This window comes from Muntiacus reevesi, chromosome 1, assembly GCF_963930625.1.
Source record: "Muntiacus reevesi chromosome 1, mMunRee1.1, whole genome shotgun sequence".
Taxonomy (NCBI): Eukaryota; Metazoa; Chordata; class Mammalia; order Artiodactyla; family Cervidae; genus Muntiacus; species Muntiacus reevesi.
The window spans coordinates 175,614,013-175,629,279 of NC_089249.1; positions in this window are offsets into that span (position 1 = coordinate 175,614,013).

Below are 15,267 nucleotides of genomic sequence, written 5' to 3' on the forward strand. Positions count from 1 at the left end.
TGGGGGAGGTGTGAGGTGTGGTATGGGGTTTGAGGTCTGGGGTGGGGTGCAGTGGGAGATGGGGGAGGTGTGAGGTGTGTGGGGTGTGAGGTATGGGGTCTGGGGTGGGGTGCAGTGGGAGATGGGGGGAGGTGTGAGGTGTGGTGTGGGGTGTGAGGTGTGGGGTGGGGTGCAGTGGGAGATGGGAGGTGTGAGGTGTGGTGTGGGTGTGAGGTGTGGGGTGGGGTTTGAGGTGTGGGGTGGGGTGCAGTGGGAGATGGGGGGAGGTATGAGGTGTGGTGTGGGGTGTGAGGTGTGGGGTGGGGTGCAGTGGGAGATGGGAGGTGTGAGGTGTGGTGTGGGTGTGAGGTGTGGGGTGGGGTTTGAGGTGTGGGGTGGGCTGCAGTGGGAGATGGGGGAGGTGTGAGGTGTGGTGTGGGGTGTGAGGTGTGGGGTGGGGTGCAGTGGGAGATGGGGGGAGATGTGAGGTGTGTGGGGTGTGAGATGTGAGGTCTGGGGTGGGGTGGAGTGGGAGATGGGGGGAAATGTGAGGTGTGGTGTGTGGTGTGAGGTGTGGGGTGGGGTGTGAGGTGTGGGGTGGGGTGCAGTGGGAGATGGGGGAGGTGTGAGGTGTGGTGTGGGGTGTGAGGTGTGGGGTGGGCTGCAGTGGGAGATGGGGGAGGTGTGAGGTGTGTGGGATGTGAGGTGTGAAGTCTGGGGTGGGGTGGAGTGGGTGATGGGGTGGTGCTGGGGTGGCAGGTGGCCGGTAGGGGTGTGGAGAGGGGCCCACTTGGTGGACAGGCCTCATCCTTAACTGGCTGCTCACTTCTGCACCACTGACGGCCAGCCGATTAATAAGACTTCCAGCTTTGACCAAGGGAAGGAACCTTTGCAGGACGGCAGGCCACTTGTCCCTCACATTGCCCTATGCAGCCCCTGAGGACCATTTTCCCTTAGGAGAAAACGACTGCGGGGAACTGGTCACTACAGGTCAGAGGATGGCTCGATTAGAAGAATGGGTTTTCCAAGCACTTGCCTCTGAAAGGTCTAATCTGAAAGCTGTCACCTAATTTCGTTGTCAGAATGTCACGTGTTCTGGAGAAACGACTGTGGATCTATTTTTAAACCTTTGAAAGTGTATTTCCTGTCATCATGGCCTGTGAAAAATAATCACATTAACCCTGACAGAGAAGGCCAAGTTCAGCCTCAGGATAGCCTCCTCGCTGTCCCCACCAACCGGGGCTCTGTGCCTCCAACTCCTCCTCCATAAAGTGGGGAGGGTGGTGGGGTCCTCCTGGAAGGGTGAGGCAGTGATTAAGTAGAATGTCTTAGCCCCGGCTTTCTGAGACACCCAGACTGGATTCCCCGTGAGGCGGTTGTCTGTCAGGGCGGCACTTAGGAGCTGGGGAAGGTCCCAGATGCCACATAACCTAAGAAGGGTCGGCAAAGCCACAGGGCTCTCTGCACCGATGTCTGTGTCCTGGAGTCCCGGGGAGCAGGCCTGCCTTGACCCACCCGCCTCCTGTCTTGGGAGCAACCCTGTGAAGTGTGGCCTCGAGGTAAAGCCCCGGTGGGTCCCAGAGCCGTCAGTGGGCCCAGGGCAGCCCCGCTTCTGGTGATGGTTTGGGAGAAAACATCCTCAGGAACCATCCCCTCAAAGCACAGACGGTGTGAACACTAAACACGGTCATTACTTTAAAATTATCCGGGCTGATGGGAGAGGGCGGCAGAGGATGGGATGGTTAGATGGCAACACCACCAACTCAATGGACGTGAATCTGAGCAAACTCCGGGAGACAGTAAAGGACAGGGAAGCCTAGTGTGCTGCAGTCCACAGGGTCGTGAAGAGTTGGACACAACTTGGTGACTGAACAACAACGATGGAAGAGTGATAACTTTTAAGTATTTTTCAGGTTTATTAAAAGTGATTTTGTTTTTGTTTGGTTTTTTATCTTTTGGTGGTGCTATGTGGCATGTAGGGTCTTAGTTCTCTGACCAGGGATTGAACTGCGTCCCCTGCATTTACAGCGTCCCCTGCATTGAACCACTGGCCTGCCAGGGAAGTCCCTAATATGTCTTAAAGTACACAGAAATTTGGTTTTGACTTTAGAGACAAATTTGTTTTAATTGAAGCGTAGTTGATTTACAACTGTGGTGTTAGTTTCTGGTGTACAACAAAGTGATTCAGTTATAAATATGTATATACATTATTTTCAGATTCTTTCCCATTATAGGTTATTATAAGATATTGAATATAGTTCCCTTTGCTATGTAGCAGGATCTTGTTAACTTACTTTATATATAGTAGTTTGTACCCACTAACCCCAAACTCCTAATTTATCTCTCCCCCCTCTTTGTCCTTTGGTAACCAAAACATTGTTTTCTATGTCTGTGAGTCTGTTTTGTAAATAAGTTCATTTATATCATTTGTTTTAGATTCCACACATAAGTGATATTACATGGTGTTTGTCTTTGTCTGACTTAGTGTGATCATCTCTAGGTCCATTCACGTTGCTGCAGATGCTATGATTTCATTCTTATAACTGAGTGACATAGTAAATAGCGTTCTGCAGTATTTGCCTTTCTGTGGCTGGCTTATCTCATTTAGCATAATGCCCTCAAGGTTCATCCATCCTGTCACAGATAGCAGGACTGCTTCCCTTTTAAGGCTGAGTAACACTCCACTGTGTGGATAAACCACACTTTATCCCTTCATCTCTCGATGGACATGCAGGTTGGTTTGCACACTTTGGCTATGTGGGTACTTTCTAAACGTTTAGGTTTGACTTTGGAATGGGTGTTTGTAAGTACCTTTGGGTCCATGTGCACCTGACTAGAACTTTCCTGCTGGTGACACAGCTCTGCTGTGAAGGTTTAGGGGGAACCAGAGCGCTTTCAGGGTTCTCTTCCTCATCAGCTCACTGGTCTTGACTGGAATAGAGGCCAGACTTTGCCCTCACCAGGGGGCTTTTCATCTAGTCCAGGTTCATGGTCAAGTGTTTGCAGATCACAGGGCAGAGGGCAAAGAACCCAAAACCGGCAAATAAGGTGCTTAGTGAGAACTGAAAAACCAAAATGGAATTTCTGCATTATTAGTTTGAGGTTGTCTTATAAATAATCATGTAAGCAAAAACAAATGACTTTCTTATTTTGGCTGGCCCTTCTGCATCCTCGGATATGGAGGACCAAGTCCGAGCCTCTGCAGTTCTGGGTGTGTGCAGGGGTCCTAAACCCCATCCCTCGTGGGCACCCAGTGACAACCGTCATTTCCTAGGCCTGTCTTTAGCACATTTCCCTGAGCCAGGTGGCTTAACACAACGGAATGTGTTCCCTCACAGTTTTCTGGAGGCTAGAGGTCTGAGGGCCAAGGTCTTGTCAGGACCACAGTCTCACTGAGGGCTCCAGGGGAGACTCCTTCTGGCCTCTGGTCATCGTGGGCATCCCTCAGTGTCCCCCAGCTCGGCCCGCCAGTTTCACGACCTTCTCTGTGTGTCTTTGTGTCTTCTCTTCTTATAAGAAGAGCCTCAGGCTGCAGGCACCGGGATGGGAGTCTGTTCAGAGCTGTGGTTTGGGAGTCTCAGGGCCAGACTCCAGCTTGTTGGGGTCTGTTTGGACCTCTGTCCAAGCTGTGTGGCTCTGAGCGGCTTCTTCACTCTCTGACCAGTTTCTGTGCTTGGAAAAGATGATCAAAGGACTGTGTTTAAGCACCAGAGAGCAGGCTCCTGGCCAGAGGACCCACATGTTTGTGGGGGGAGGTGGAGGTAGGCTGTGGCTGGGGGCCTTTGAGAGAGGAAAAAGGTTTTAAGCCACTTTTGTCTCTTTTATGAGCATAACTGCTCTTTGGTTCCTTGCAGAATAACTTTAGGAAAGATCTGTGGTACTTTTCAAGGCTATTTTTGGAGGTGAACTTGGATCTGACTCTGGTTTCTTCTTCACGGGACCATGCTGAGAGGGGCTGGGAGGTTGCCTGTCTTTTATGTCAGTCGCGTCCTCCTCTTGGCAACCCCGTGCACTGTAGACCACCAGGCTCCTCCGTCCATGGGATTCTCCAGGCAAGAGGACTGGAGCTGGCTGCCATTTCCTTCTCCAGGAGATCTCGCCCACCCAGGGGTCGAGCCCACCTCTCCTGCATCTCCTGCACTGGTAGGTGGATTCTTTACCACTGAGCCACCTGGAAAGCCCATTGTATGTAGATCACATGATGATGTCCATAAAACCTCAAAGAGACAGGTGTGTTGGATACTGGAGTGGGTAGCCAATCCCTTCTCCAGGGGATCTTCCTGGTCCAGGGATCGACCCAGGTCTCCAGCATCGCAGGCAGGTTCTTTACCGCCTGAGCCGAGTTCCCTGGGGGCTTCCCTGCCTTTAGACTCGGGTCTCTAAAGGTGGGACAGGGAGAAAGGACAGCAGGTTGATGGCAACCTGAGGAACATTTTGCTGTACAACCTTAAAAGCATCCCCCACTCACCCACCCTAGCCACAACCCCTGGGCTGTGGATGGCCGCCCCCTAGATGAATCCCCTTCCCAGCAGACACACTTACTCGCAGGAGGCCAGATGGTCTGCTCCCTGACTGTTCTCTGAGTGGGGGCAGGAGGCAGGTGGGGGGGAACGTCTCTGCAGGTCAGTGAACCATCATCACAAAGGCAGCCGCGTCCCAGTGTCCATCCAGGCTGCCCGAGGTCACACCAGGAGGCTACTCACACTCATCCTGGCACCCTCTACTTGCCACAAACAGTCCATGTTGGAAAAGAAAACGGCTTCCCAGGTGGCCCTAGTGGTAAAGAACCCGCCTGCTAATGGGTTGGATTACTGGGTTGGGAAGGTTCCCTGGAGGAGGAAATGGCAACCCGCTCCAGTCCTCACCTGGAGAATCCCATGGAGAGAGGAGCCTGGCGGGCTGCGGTTCATAGCGTCGCAAAGAGTCAGACGCGCCAGAAGCGACTTAGCACGCACAGCATAGAGGCGATGGCACCAAACTGCCTGTGATGGGGTTGAATCCCAGCTCTGTGCAGTAAAACCAGTGTGGCAGGGTGCTCGGCCCCTCTGGGCCTCAGTTTCCCCACCTGTAAATGGACGGCTCTAGGTACTTAGGGGAGTCGTGTAGACAGTCCTCGGCCCTGAGTCCTACGCCTCCCACGTACTCTTTAACTTGGCCATGGTGCTGCACCTTCATGGAGGATCTGGGCGCCGAGGGCTGCGGGTGTGCCTGAACCCACGTCCTGGGCTCCATTTCTGTCTCTTGGGTGGTTCCGGCCCCAGCGCATGGAGGGCGGGAGGTGTGTGGAAGGGACAAGCATCATGATGATGATGACAGTTCAAGGGGTGACATTAGGGACTCCCCCCGCACTGCTGGGGTCCACCGCATTCGATGCAGAACAGAGCCGTATTAGTCTGCTGGGGCTCCCATAAGACTGCACCACGGCCTGGGCAGCTTAAACAGCACAAGGGTATTTTCTCCCAGTCCTGGAAGCTGGAAATCCAAGGTCAAGGCGTCATGGGGTTGGTTTCCGTGAGGCCACCCTCCTTGGCTTGTAGATGGTCATCTTCACGTGGCTGTCCCTCTGTGCATAACCGTGTCCTAATCTCCTCTCCTTATGACACCAGTTGTGTGGGGTTGGGACCCACCCCAATGGCCTCATGTCACTTTATTACCTCTTTCAAGACCCCGTCTCCAAATTTAGCCACATTCTGAAGAACTGGGGACCAGGACTTCAACACATGAACTGCAGCAAGTGGCACACGGCTCAGGTTTCACAAGAGGCCACCTTCCCCAACCACTGAACTGCCAGTAGATGGTGGTTGGCTTTCCCAGCGGGCCACAGCAACCAGTTTAAGCTGTGATGGAAAGAAAGCGCTGTAATTCACCATGAAAATTTGGAGGAAAGAGCGTTGTAGCAAGGCAATTGCTACAGAAACATCACAAGATCTAATAAAAACCTGCTTTAAGATGCATCACATTCATGCTCGGGGAGAGCAAGGCTGCAGGGGCAGGGGAGGGTCGTGGTGGGATTCCTAAGAGGTATCCAGAGCTGCTGCATTCAAGGGCATTGGCAGCTTGGCAACATAGACTTTTCATCTTGTCTCATTTCTTGAAAAATAGATACTTCCCTTCTTGCCTTCTGCTGGTGTTCCTGCACAATCATGTTTCTTCTCTTTTTTTTTTTCTTTTTTTTTTTCCCTTTCTTGGGGCCTAGAAACAGAACAAAGAAATGAAGGGTTAAGGAGAGAGGAGGGAAAAGTACAGATATTTTTCTTGAGCTAACTGGGTCACGCATCAGGAGAGCAGGGAGAAGAGGAAGACTGTTAGAGAATATTAAAGAGATGCCGGCAGAATCAGCCTGCTGTGAGGGGAGGGAAGGAGGGAGGGCAAGGGCAGCCTGGGCCTGCTTCCTGAGGGTGAGGGCGAGAGATGCCAGCCAGCCACCCGCAGCAGGCCAGGCCCGGGGAAGCACCGAACGTGTGTCCAGCCGCTGTTCGGGATGCTCACTCAACTCACCTCTGCTCTCCTAGCCTCATCAGCCCCAGACGCGGGGTCCAGTTTGCAGATAAGGGGACTGAGGCACAAAGAGACGCCAGCACATGGCCAGCTTCCCTGAGTGTGGCTGCTGAACCCAGGGTCTGAAGTCGGGGGCCTTCTGGCTCCCAGACACCCAGTTCTATCACATGTGCCGCCTCCCTTGGTTCAGGAGGAGGGAGACCAGTCAGGAACTGGGGGCTCCGGGAGGGTGAGGGCAAGGAGGCATGGGTCACTACTGGGTGTGTGCACCTCCAGGTGGGCCCCCTTCTGCAGGACTCATACCCCTGCGTCCCCAAGCCCTCCCGGGCCACCTCTGCCCTTGGGCGTGCCCCCCCCACACACAGCAGCCTCAGATTGATCCTTTTGGGAAGCCACGGGGTGGAGACCAACGTGGGGAGCCCCATCCAGGCCTCTGCAGCCCACGAGGTGCCCTGGCTCTCCATAGCCCAGCAGCTTGGAGGAAGGCGCTACGTCTTGCCTGGAGGAACAGACTGGGAGGCCTCTTGGTTCTCCCACGCCACCTCTTTGTAAGTCTCCCTGCCTCTCAGACGCCTGTGCCCCCAGAAAGGATGACTGCTTGGCCCCTCAACCAGAGCAAACTGTCCTTAAATTTTGGGAACGTAAGGCAGAATGTCCGAGGGAGGAATGTTTCTGTAGCCCCAGCAGGCAGGGGCCAGGCAGACAGCGCCCCCTCCCACGGGCCCTCCCACAGCCCCTACCCCTTGCTGCCTCACTCAGCCCCCACATCCTATTAGGCCTCCCAGCCCCCATCCAAACCCAAGTCCTTTCTATCACCCTTCTTTCTTCTCAATCCTCAATTTTCAATTAAAGCAATTTTTTCCCAAAAAAACTGGTACCAAAAAAACAGTGAATTTCTGTTGGGTTTGGATGGAGGGCTTCCATAATTCATTGTTTCCTTCCTTGTGACTTTAAGAAGATAACTGCTTTCCAGTTTTCAAGTCCTGGCCCTGCAGAAGGTCACGCACAGCCTGAAAATGATCTAACAGATCAGGAGAGACAGGCTGGATCAGCTCCACCTAACTGCGGCCTGTGCCCGGCGCCTTTCCTACCCATTCATCGGCCTGGAGGACACCTCGCTGCCACTGGCTGGGTCCTGACGTGGCTAGCTGGAGGGCCAGGGCCTGGAAAGACAATGGTTGCAGTTGAGGCCATGCCCGGCTGGCGGTTGCCTGGTTTAACCGACAAGGTAAGAAACGCTGCCGCGAGTGTTCAGCCCACCACTAGAGGCGCTAGCGAGTCGGAAGCCGCGCGGCAGGGGAGAGTGGGGGCAAGCCCGGAAGTGACCCGTCCTCTGAGTCAGAGCGCCTTGCATCTGCCCAGGACGCCTGCTTACTTTTTCTCCCTTATTGCAGTCCCTTTCTTTTTTAACTAAAGGTTCAGTCATATGTACAGTAAAGAACAGCTAAAGAACTTCCTAGTATTTAAAACAGTACCCAGCAAATGGTCAGCTCTCAAAAAATCCATATCCAATTGACTCACTGTAATTAGTAACAGTAATTAGTAACAGACACCACCCTTATGGCAGAAAGAGAAGAACTAAAGAGCCTCTTGATGAAAGTGAAAGAGGAGAGTGGAAAAGTTGGCTTAAAACTCAACATTCAGAAAACTAAGATCATAGCATCTGGTCCCATCACTTCATGGCAAATAGATGGGGAAACAATGGAAACAGACTTTATTTTTTTAGGCTCCAAAATCACTGCAGATGGTGATTGCAGTCATGAAACTACAAGACGCTTGCTCCTTGGAAGTAAAGCTATGACTAACATAGACAGCATATTAAAAAGCAGAGACATTACTTTGCCAACAAAGGTCCATCTAGTTAAAGCTATAGTTTTTCCAGTAGCTGTGTGTGGATGTGAGAGTTGGACTATGAAGAAAGCTGAGCACCGAAGAATCAAATTTTGAATTGTGGTGTTGGAGAAGACTCTTGAGAGTGGGGGGAGAAGGGGACGACAGAGGATGAGATGACTGCATGGCATCTCCGACTCAATGGACATGAGTTTGAGCAAGGTCCGGGAGTTGATGATGGACAGGGAGGCCTGGCGTGGTGCAGTCCATGGGGTTGCAAAGAGTCGGACACAGCTGAGCGACTGAACTGAACTGAATTAGTATCAGTGAATCGCGACTTCATCAGCCAGTCCTGTACTGTCAGGTGTTTAACAGTTTAGCAATATCCCTCTATTTCACATTGTCGTGCCAGTAATAAATCACTTTTGTTAGGGAAGTAATCTGCACATTTTCTACAATATGTAAAAAAAAAAAGAAAAATAGAAGGTCTTTATTCTTACCACTCAGGTAATTTTAACACAGGTTTTGCATATAATCGTCCAAACTTCAATTTGTACTTAGATCCATGGATGGTAGGTTTCCCAGGTGGCACTAGTGGTAAAAAGCCCACCTGCCAATGCAGGAGACGCAATTTCAGTCCCCAAGGTCCAAAGATCCCCAGGAGAAGGAACTGGCAACCCACTCCAGTGTTCTTGCCTGGAGAAGTCCATGAAAAAAGGAGCCTGGAGGGCTATATTTCATGGGGCCACAAAGAGTCAGATGTGACTGAGCACATGAATGATAGATAAACCAAAGGGGGAAAAAAAATGGGCCCATACTGTTTTGTAAATGAAGGTTTCAGTGTTTAAGGCGTTATTCAACAAAATGACTATACAGTTATAAGTTTCTACAGGCAGGGGTGTTGTCTGTTTTGTTTATACATATTTATAAGCAGTGTTCTGATGTGCATGTCCTTATTCTAGTCCTTAAAACAAATGTTTAGAAATAGAATTTGCGGGGCAAGAGGAGGCAAGCTTTCTGTGAATATTGCTAGATCCATTTCGAACACTTGCATCACCCACTCCTCAGCATCTAGTGGAGTCTGCATTCACATGTACTGTTGTTGGTGTTGTCCGTGTCTGGTTCCCTCGTGGCCAGCCTCTTGTGCAGTACTGCCCACAGGAGACTTCTGGGGCAAATCACTGCCCAGGCGCTTTACCCATTTATGGATTACACGCCACAATAGCACTCTGCTTGCCCAACTGGAGTGTGTACACACTTTCCAAAGGGCTTCCCTCGTGGCTCAGCTGGTAAAGCATCTGCCTGCGATGCGGGAGACCTGGGTTCACTTCCTGGGTTGGGAAGATGCCCTGGAGAAGGGAAAGGCTACCCACTCCAGTATTCTGACCTGGAGAATCCCATGAACTGTATCGTCCAGGGGGTTGCAAAGAGTCGGACATGCCTGAGAGACTAACACACACACATCTCTTATATACGGAATCTAAAAAAATTATACAAACGAACTTAGAGGAAAACCGAGGAAATCCGAATAAAGAGTAAACTTTACTTAATGGTGATGTGTATCCATACTGGCTCATTGATTCTAACAAAGGTACCATACTGATGTAAGATGTTAAAACTAGGGCTGATGGTGCGGGCTGTGTGGGAACTCTGCATTCTCTTTGCATCTGTTCTGTAAATTTAAATCTATCTTGAAGTAAAAACATTTATTTAGAAAAAGACAGAAACAGTGGCTGGCCCTCTCCCACCATTCTCTGTGAGTCAGCGTCCCTGTAGATTATTAAATGGAAATATCTGACGCAGCAATTTACAAACCATGCAAAAATGAGTGTGGAGGCGGTTCAAGAGGATGACTTAAATATCAAAGGTCTGAGAGAGGCGCTGAGAAAACTGATGGAGAGGTTTTCCAAACATTCCCTTCTTTGCTGGGGAAGTCAAGCCCACTGGGTGGGACGTCACATCACGCTAGCTCACCTCATGGTTGCTGAGACCCAGTCCATGCGTGATGGAATCTTTGTTCTAAGAGTTCCCTTGAAGCTGCACTTGGAGCTCAGCCTGTGATGGCCCAGCAGCCTGGGTCCCGGAAGCCACCGTGGGCTCCTTGGGAGGGATGAGGAGGCACACCAGGGCCCCAGGCCTCCACAGCTCCAGGACAACTCCAGAACAGCTCCAAGACAGCTCCAGAACAGCTCCAGGCTCCAAATATACGGCTGCAACTTGAAGAACACAGACCTCGCGGCCAGTATGGATACAAATCATTATTAACTAAAGTTTATACTTCATTCACATCTCCTTGGTTTCCCTCTAAGTCCTCTTTATAGTCAAGATCCCACCTAGGACGCTACGTGACATTTTGTTGTCGTGTCTCTTAAGGCTCTCCTGGGGTGCACGGCAGGGGGGCCTCTGTGGTTGCAGGTGCACCCCACACCTGAAGCAAGGAAGGGGCTGGACAATGTGTGTGTGTGTGTGTGTGTGTGTGTGTGTGTGTGTGTGTGTGTGTGCCCGCGCGCACGCGTGCTTGGGGGCGGGGAGAGATGGGTGGGAAGGATGGGGCAGTCCACTGTGTGCAAGTAGCAAGATTCTCCCACCCCCTACCTCCCAGCACCTACCCCTGGTCTCACACAGAACTAGCTCTGGCGCTGAGACGTGGACCACAAAGAAGGCTGAGCATTGAAGAACTGATGCTTTCGAATGGTGGTGCTGGAGAAGACTCTTGTGAGTCCCTTGGACTGCAAGGAGATCCAACCAGTCTATCCTAAAGGAAATCAGTCCTGAATATTCTTCGGAAGGAATGATGCTGAAGTTAAATCTCCAATCTCCAACTTTAGCCACCTGATGAGAAGAACTGACTCATTGGAAAAAACCCTGATGCTGGGAAAGATTGAGGGCAAAAGGAGAAGGAGGCAGCAGAGGATGAGATGGCTGGATGGTGTCCCTGACTCTGTGGACATGCATTTGAGCAAGCTCAGGGAGCTAATGACGAACAGGGAAGCCTGGCGTGCTGCAGTCCATGGGGTCACAGAGAGTCGTACACAACTTGGCAACCAAACAGCAACAACGACCAAACCAAACCAAACTGGGTCCAAAAGGTAAAAATGATACCAACGACCCTTTTCACACCAGTTAATGGTACAAGAATGCTCCAATCACATACACTCATCCACAAGCCAGGTTCCAGCTCCGCCTCCCCCTCCTCCAGGTTCCTGGGCCCAGTTCTGCGTCCCAGGGTGGCCCATAGGGACCTTACCTACCACAATTCCATCCTCACTGCAACACCACTCCAAATAAACAGACGATTGAACAAAAAAACAACATGTTTACCACCTGAAGAAAGTTTCTTCCTTGTGTCTTTCACCTATTTTCTTTATTTTTTAAATTAATTTTTATTGGAGTATAGTTGCTTTAGAATGTTGTGTTAATTTCTACTGTACAGCAAAGTGAATCAGCTAAACATATACATATGTCCCCTCTGGTTTGGATGTCCTCTCCACTTAGGCCAGCACACAGCTCTGAGTAGAATTCTCCGTGCTCTGCCATCAGTCTCGTTAGTTATCTATTTTATACATATTGGTGTATGCACATCAATCCCAGTCTCCCAATCCATCCCACCCCCTCCCCTCTTTCACCTGTTTTCCGATTCCAGTTGAACTGTGTTGCACAGACCCCCTGCATCAGCTATCTATTGCTGTGTAACAAAGCACCAGCAACTCAGCAATGAAAACAACAGACGTTTCTTACCCGGTCGTAGTCCAGGCATGACCCCCCTGGGCCCTCTGAGGCTGCAGCATCTCACCAGCCTGGAATCCAGGTGTCAGCCGGGCTGCCTTCTCATCCAGAGGCCTAACTGGGGAAGGACCCGCTTCCAAGGTCATCCAGACTGTGGGCAGAATTCATCTCCGTTCAGCTGAGTGACTGAAGATGCTGCATTTTGCTGGCTGTCAACTGGCGGCCCCCCTCGGTCCTTGCTAGGTTCCTTGCTAGGTGAACTTCCAGAATACAGCTCCTTATTTATCAAGCCAGCAAGGAGATGCTCTAGTGTGTGCTAGTAAGACAGTCTTAGACACATATCCTACTGTAGTCATGGGGGTAACACTCCACCCCTTCCCTATATTCTGTGGGTTCTAAGCAAGTTACAAACTCCACCCATTCTCAAGTTCAAACAATGCATGAACTGGAGGCACACTAGGGTCTGCCTGCCACATTCCCCGCAAGGAGATTTTGAAGCTGTTGCAGGGAGGGCCCTTGAGGAAGAGTTCTGGGGTGCCACACTGTCAAGATCAGGGGATACTTGCAGAGTTTGTGCCCTGGTAGGCTCTCAGATTCACAGTCACTTTGCTCAGAAAGGCAAAAGACATCTGGCATGGTAAGATCAAAAAGCTGCACCACGGCCGCTTTTGCCACGTACGATTATGCGCAGTATTCATGGTGGCCCTGAGTTGGGCAGTGCACACCTGCACAACTGTCCTTGGCAGCCCTGAATCACATCTGTAGGTGAGAGGCTTCTTCAGAGCGGTACCTCACTAATGTCTGGTCTGACTCCAGTTCCACCAACGGACCATATGTCTGTGCAGCTGAGTTTACTTAACACTACACCCTCTTTCCCAGCTAGTCCTTGACTTTTCTATTCCTCCAACACATCCAGAAAGCTTGAAATATTTTCTCTGGAACTTTTGACTGTTTTCACCCGAGGCAATCCAAAACACAGCTTCTGGGAGTTTGTTTATTTTCTCACACTCCTGGGTCAGTCTCTAGAAATGGAGCATCCGTGAGTTGGAGTCTCCATTGAAAACTTTGATCTCTCCAGAGACTGATCATCACAGCCGTGACATGGTGGGGATGGCCCACCCTCATAAAACGCTTCAGCTACAGTGTCACAGTTGCATATTGTGACCCTGATACTACGACATAAAGCCTCAAACTGTTAAATTATTTCCCAGACATCTTTACTGTTGTTCCTTGGGGTCTCATTTGTGTCTGACTCTGCGACCCCACGGACCATAACCCACCAGGCTCTTCTGTCCATGGGATTTCCCAGGCTAGAATACTGGAGTGGGTTGCCATTTCCTTCTTCAGGGGACCTTCCCGACCCAGGGATCAAATTTGCCTGTCCTGCATTGGCAGGCGGATTCTTTACCGCTGAGCCACCTGGGAAGCCCCCAAACATCTTGGGCACAACCCAAGACTGCTTTTCAATTAACAATAAACTGAATTTCAAGACAGCGATTCATTTTCTTGTGTCATCCTTAATTCTTTAATTCATGACAATGCTACCCACTTATGGAGCGCTTACCGTGTTTTCCGTGTTCCCCCCCACCCATGGTCCTTTAAGGCAGTCACTATTATAAATACCAATTCACAGATGAAAAAACAACAACCTTTGGCCTGGAGAGGCTCAAACCCTTGTGAAGGGAAGGCTGAGTTGGGACAGCGAGGTCTGCCTGGCCCAGAGCCTGCTCCACCTGCAGGACACCCATACCTGTGTGTTATGAGTGCAATCCCTCACCTGGGCCCACATGGGCAGCACCTCGGGGTCCCCTCCATCCTCTGGTGCCTGGTTAACACCGACACTCCTCTCTCCAACCTGCATGAACGTGGGCCACTGGGACTTGCACACGGTTCATCACCAATGGGCGGAAAACCAGGCGGGACCCCTTTGGTTTCCATGGTCGATCTACCACCTGCTTTGCACTCCCTGGCACAATGATTTCTGCCAGCTTTAACTTTTTCTTTGACATACGTGATGCCAAATGGAAACAGACGGAGCAAAAAAGTGGCTCTCAATTTCCCAAGCAAAATGTCCATTGTGACTTGGCTCACATGGAGTCTTGCTCTCCCGTAGCTTTCACGCGGCCACCTTTGACCCAGGACAGGGGCACTGCTGGCTGAGGGCGCTGCCCCCACCATGTCTCCTCTCCCAGGGTTTCCTCCTCCTGGCTGGGGCACTGTGCTCTCTCCTCGGTCTGCAAACCTACCCAACCCTTGGCCTCCATTCACTCTTGCCTGTCCTACTTCTGAGGAAGAAAGAGGGGACACTCGCAGGGACCCTACAAGTAAAAAAGATCAAGAAACTACCTGCTTTCAGTGCCCCTGGCAGAGGCAGAAGCGGGTGCGGGAGTGTGGCTGTTGAGAAGCCTGGCCCCCAGTGCTGGGGTTCATTTCAGGAAGGTGAGGAGCCAAAAGACTCAATTCCTTGAGCCCTGGCCTAAGAGAAGAAATGCACTCTCTTGCTCAAAACTTCTTACCACGTGTCCAGTCCTACAAACCCGCGACCCCACGAAGGGCCATGTGTCCAGTCCTACAAACCCATGACCCCACGAAGCTCCACGTGTCCAGTCCTACAAATCCATGATCCCACGAAGGGCCACATGTCCAGTCCTACAAACCCGTGATCCCATGAAGGGCCATGTGTCCAGTCCTACAAACCTGTGATTCCACAAAGGGTCACGTGTCCAGTCCTACAAACCCATGATCCCACGAAGGGCCATGTGTCCAGTCCTACAAACCCGTGATCCCACGAAATTCCACGTGTCCAGTCCTACAAACCCGTGATCCCACGAAGGGCCATGTGTCCAGTCCTACAAACCTGTGATCCCACGAAACTCCATGTGTCCGTCCTACAAACCCATGATCCCATGAAGGGCCATGTGTCCAGTCCTACAAACCCGTGATCCCACGAAGGGCCACGTGTCCAGTCCTACAAACCCGCGACCCCACGAAACTCCACGTGTCCAGTCCTACAAACCCGTGACCCCACGAAGCTCCACATGTCCAGTCCTACAAACCCGTGATCCCATGAAGGGCCATGTGTCCAGTCCTACAAACCTGTGATTCCACAAAGGGTCACGTGTCCAGTCCTACAAACCCATGATCCCACGAAGGGCCATGTGTCCAGTCCTACAAACCCGTGATCCCACGAAATTCCACGTGTCCAGTCCTACAAACCCGTGATCCCACGAAGGG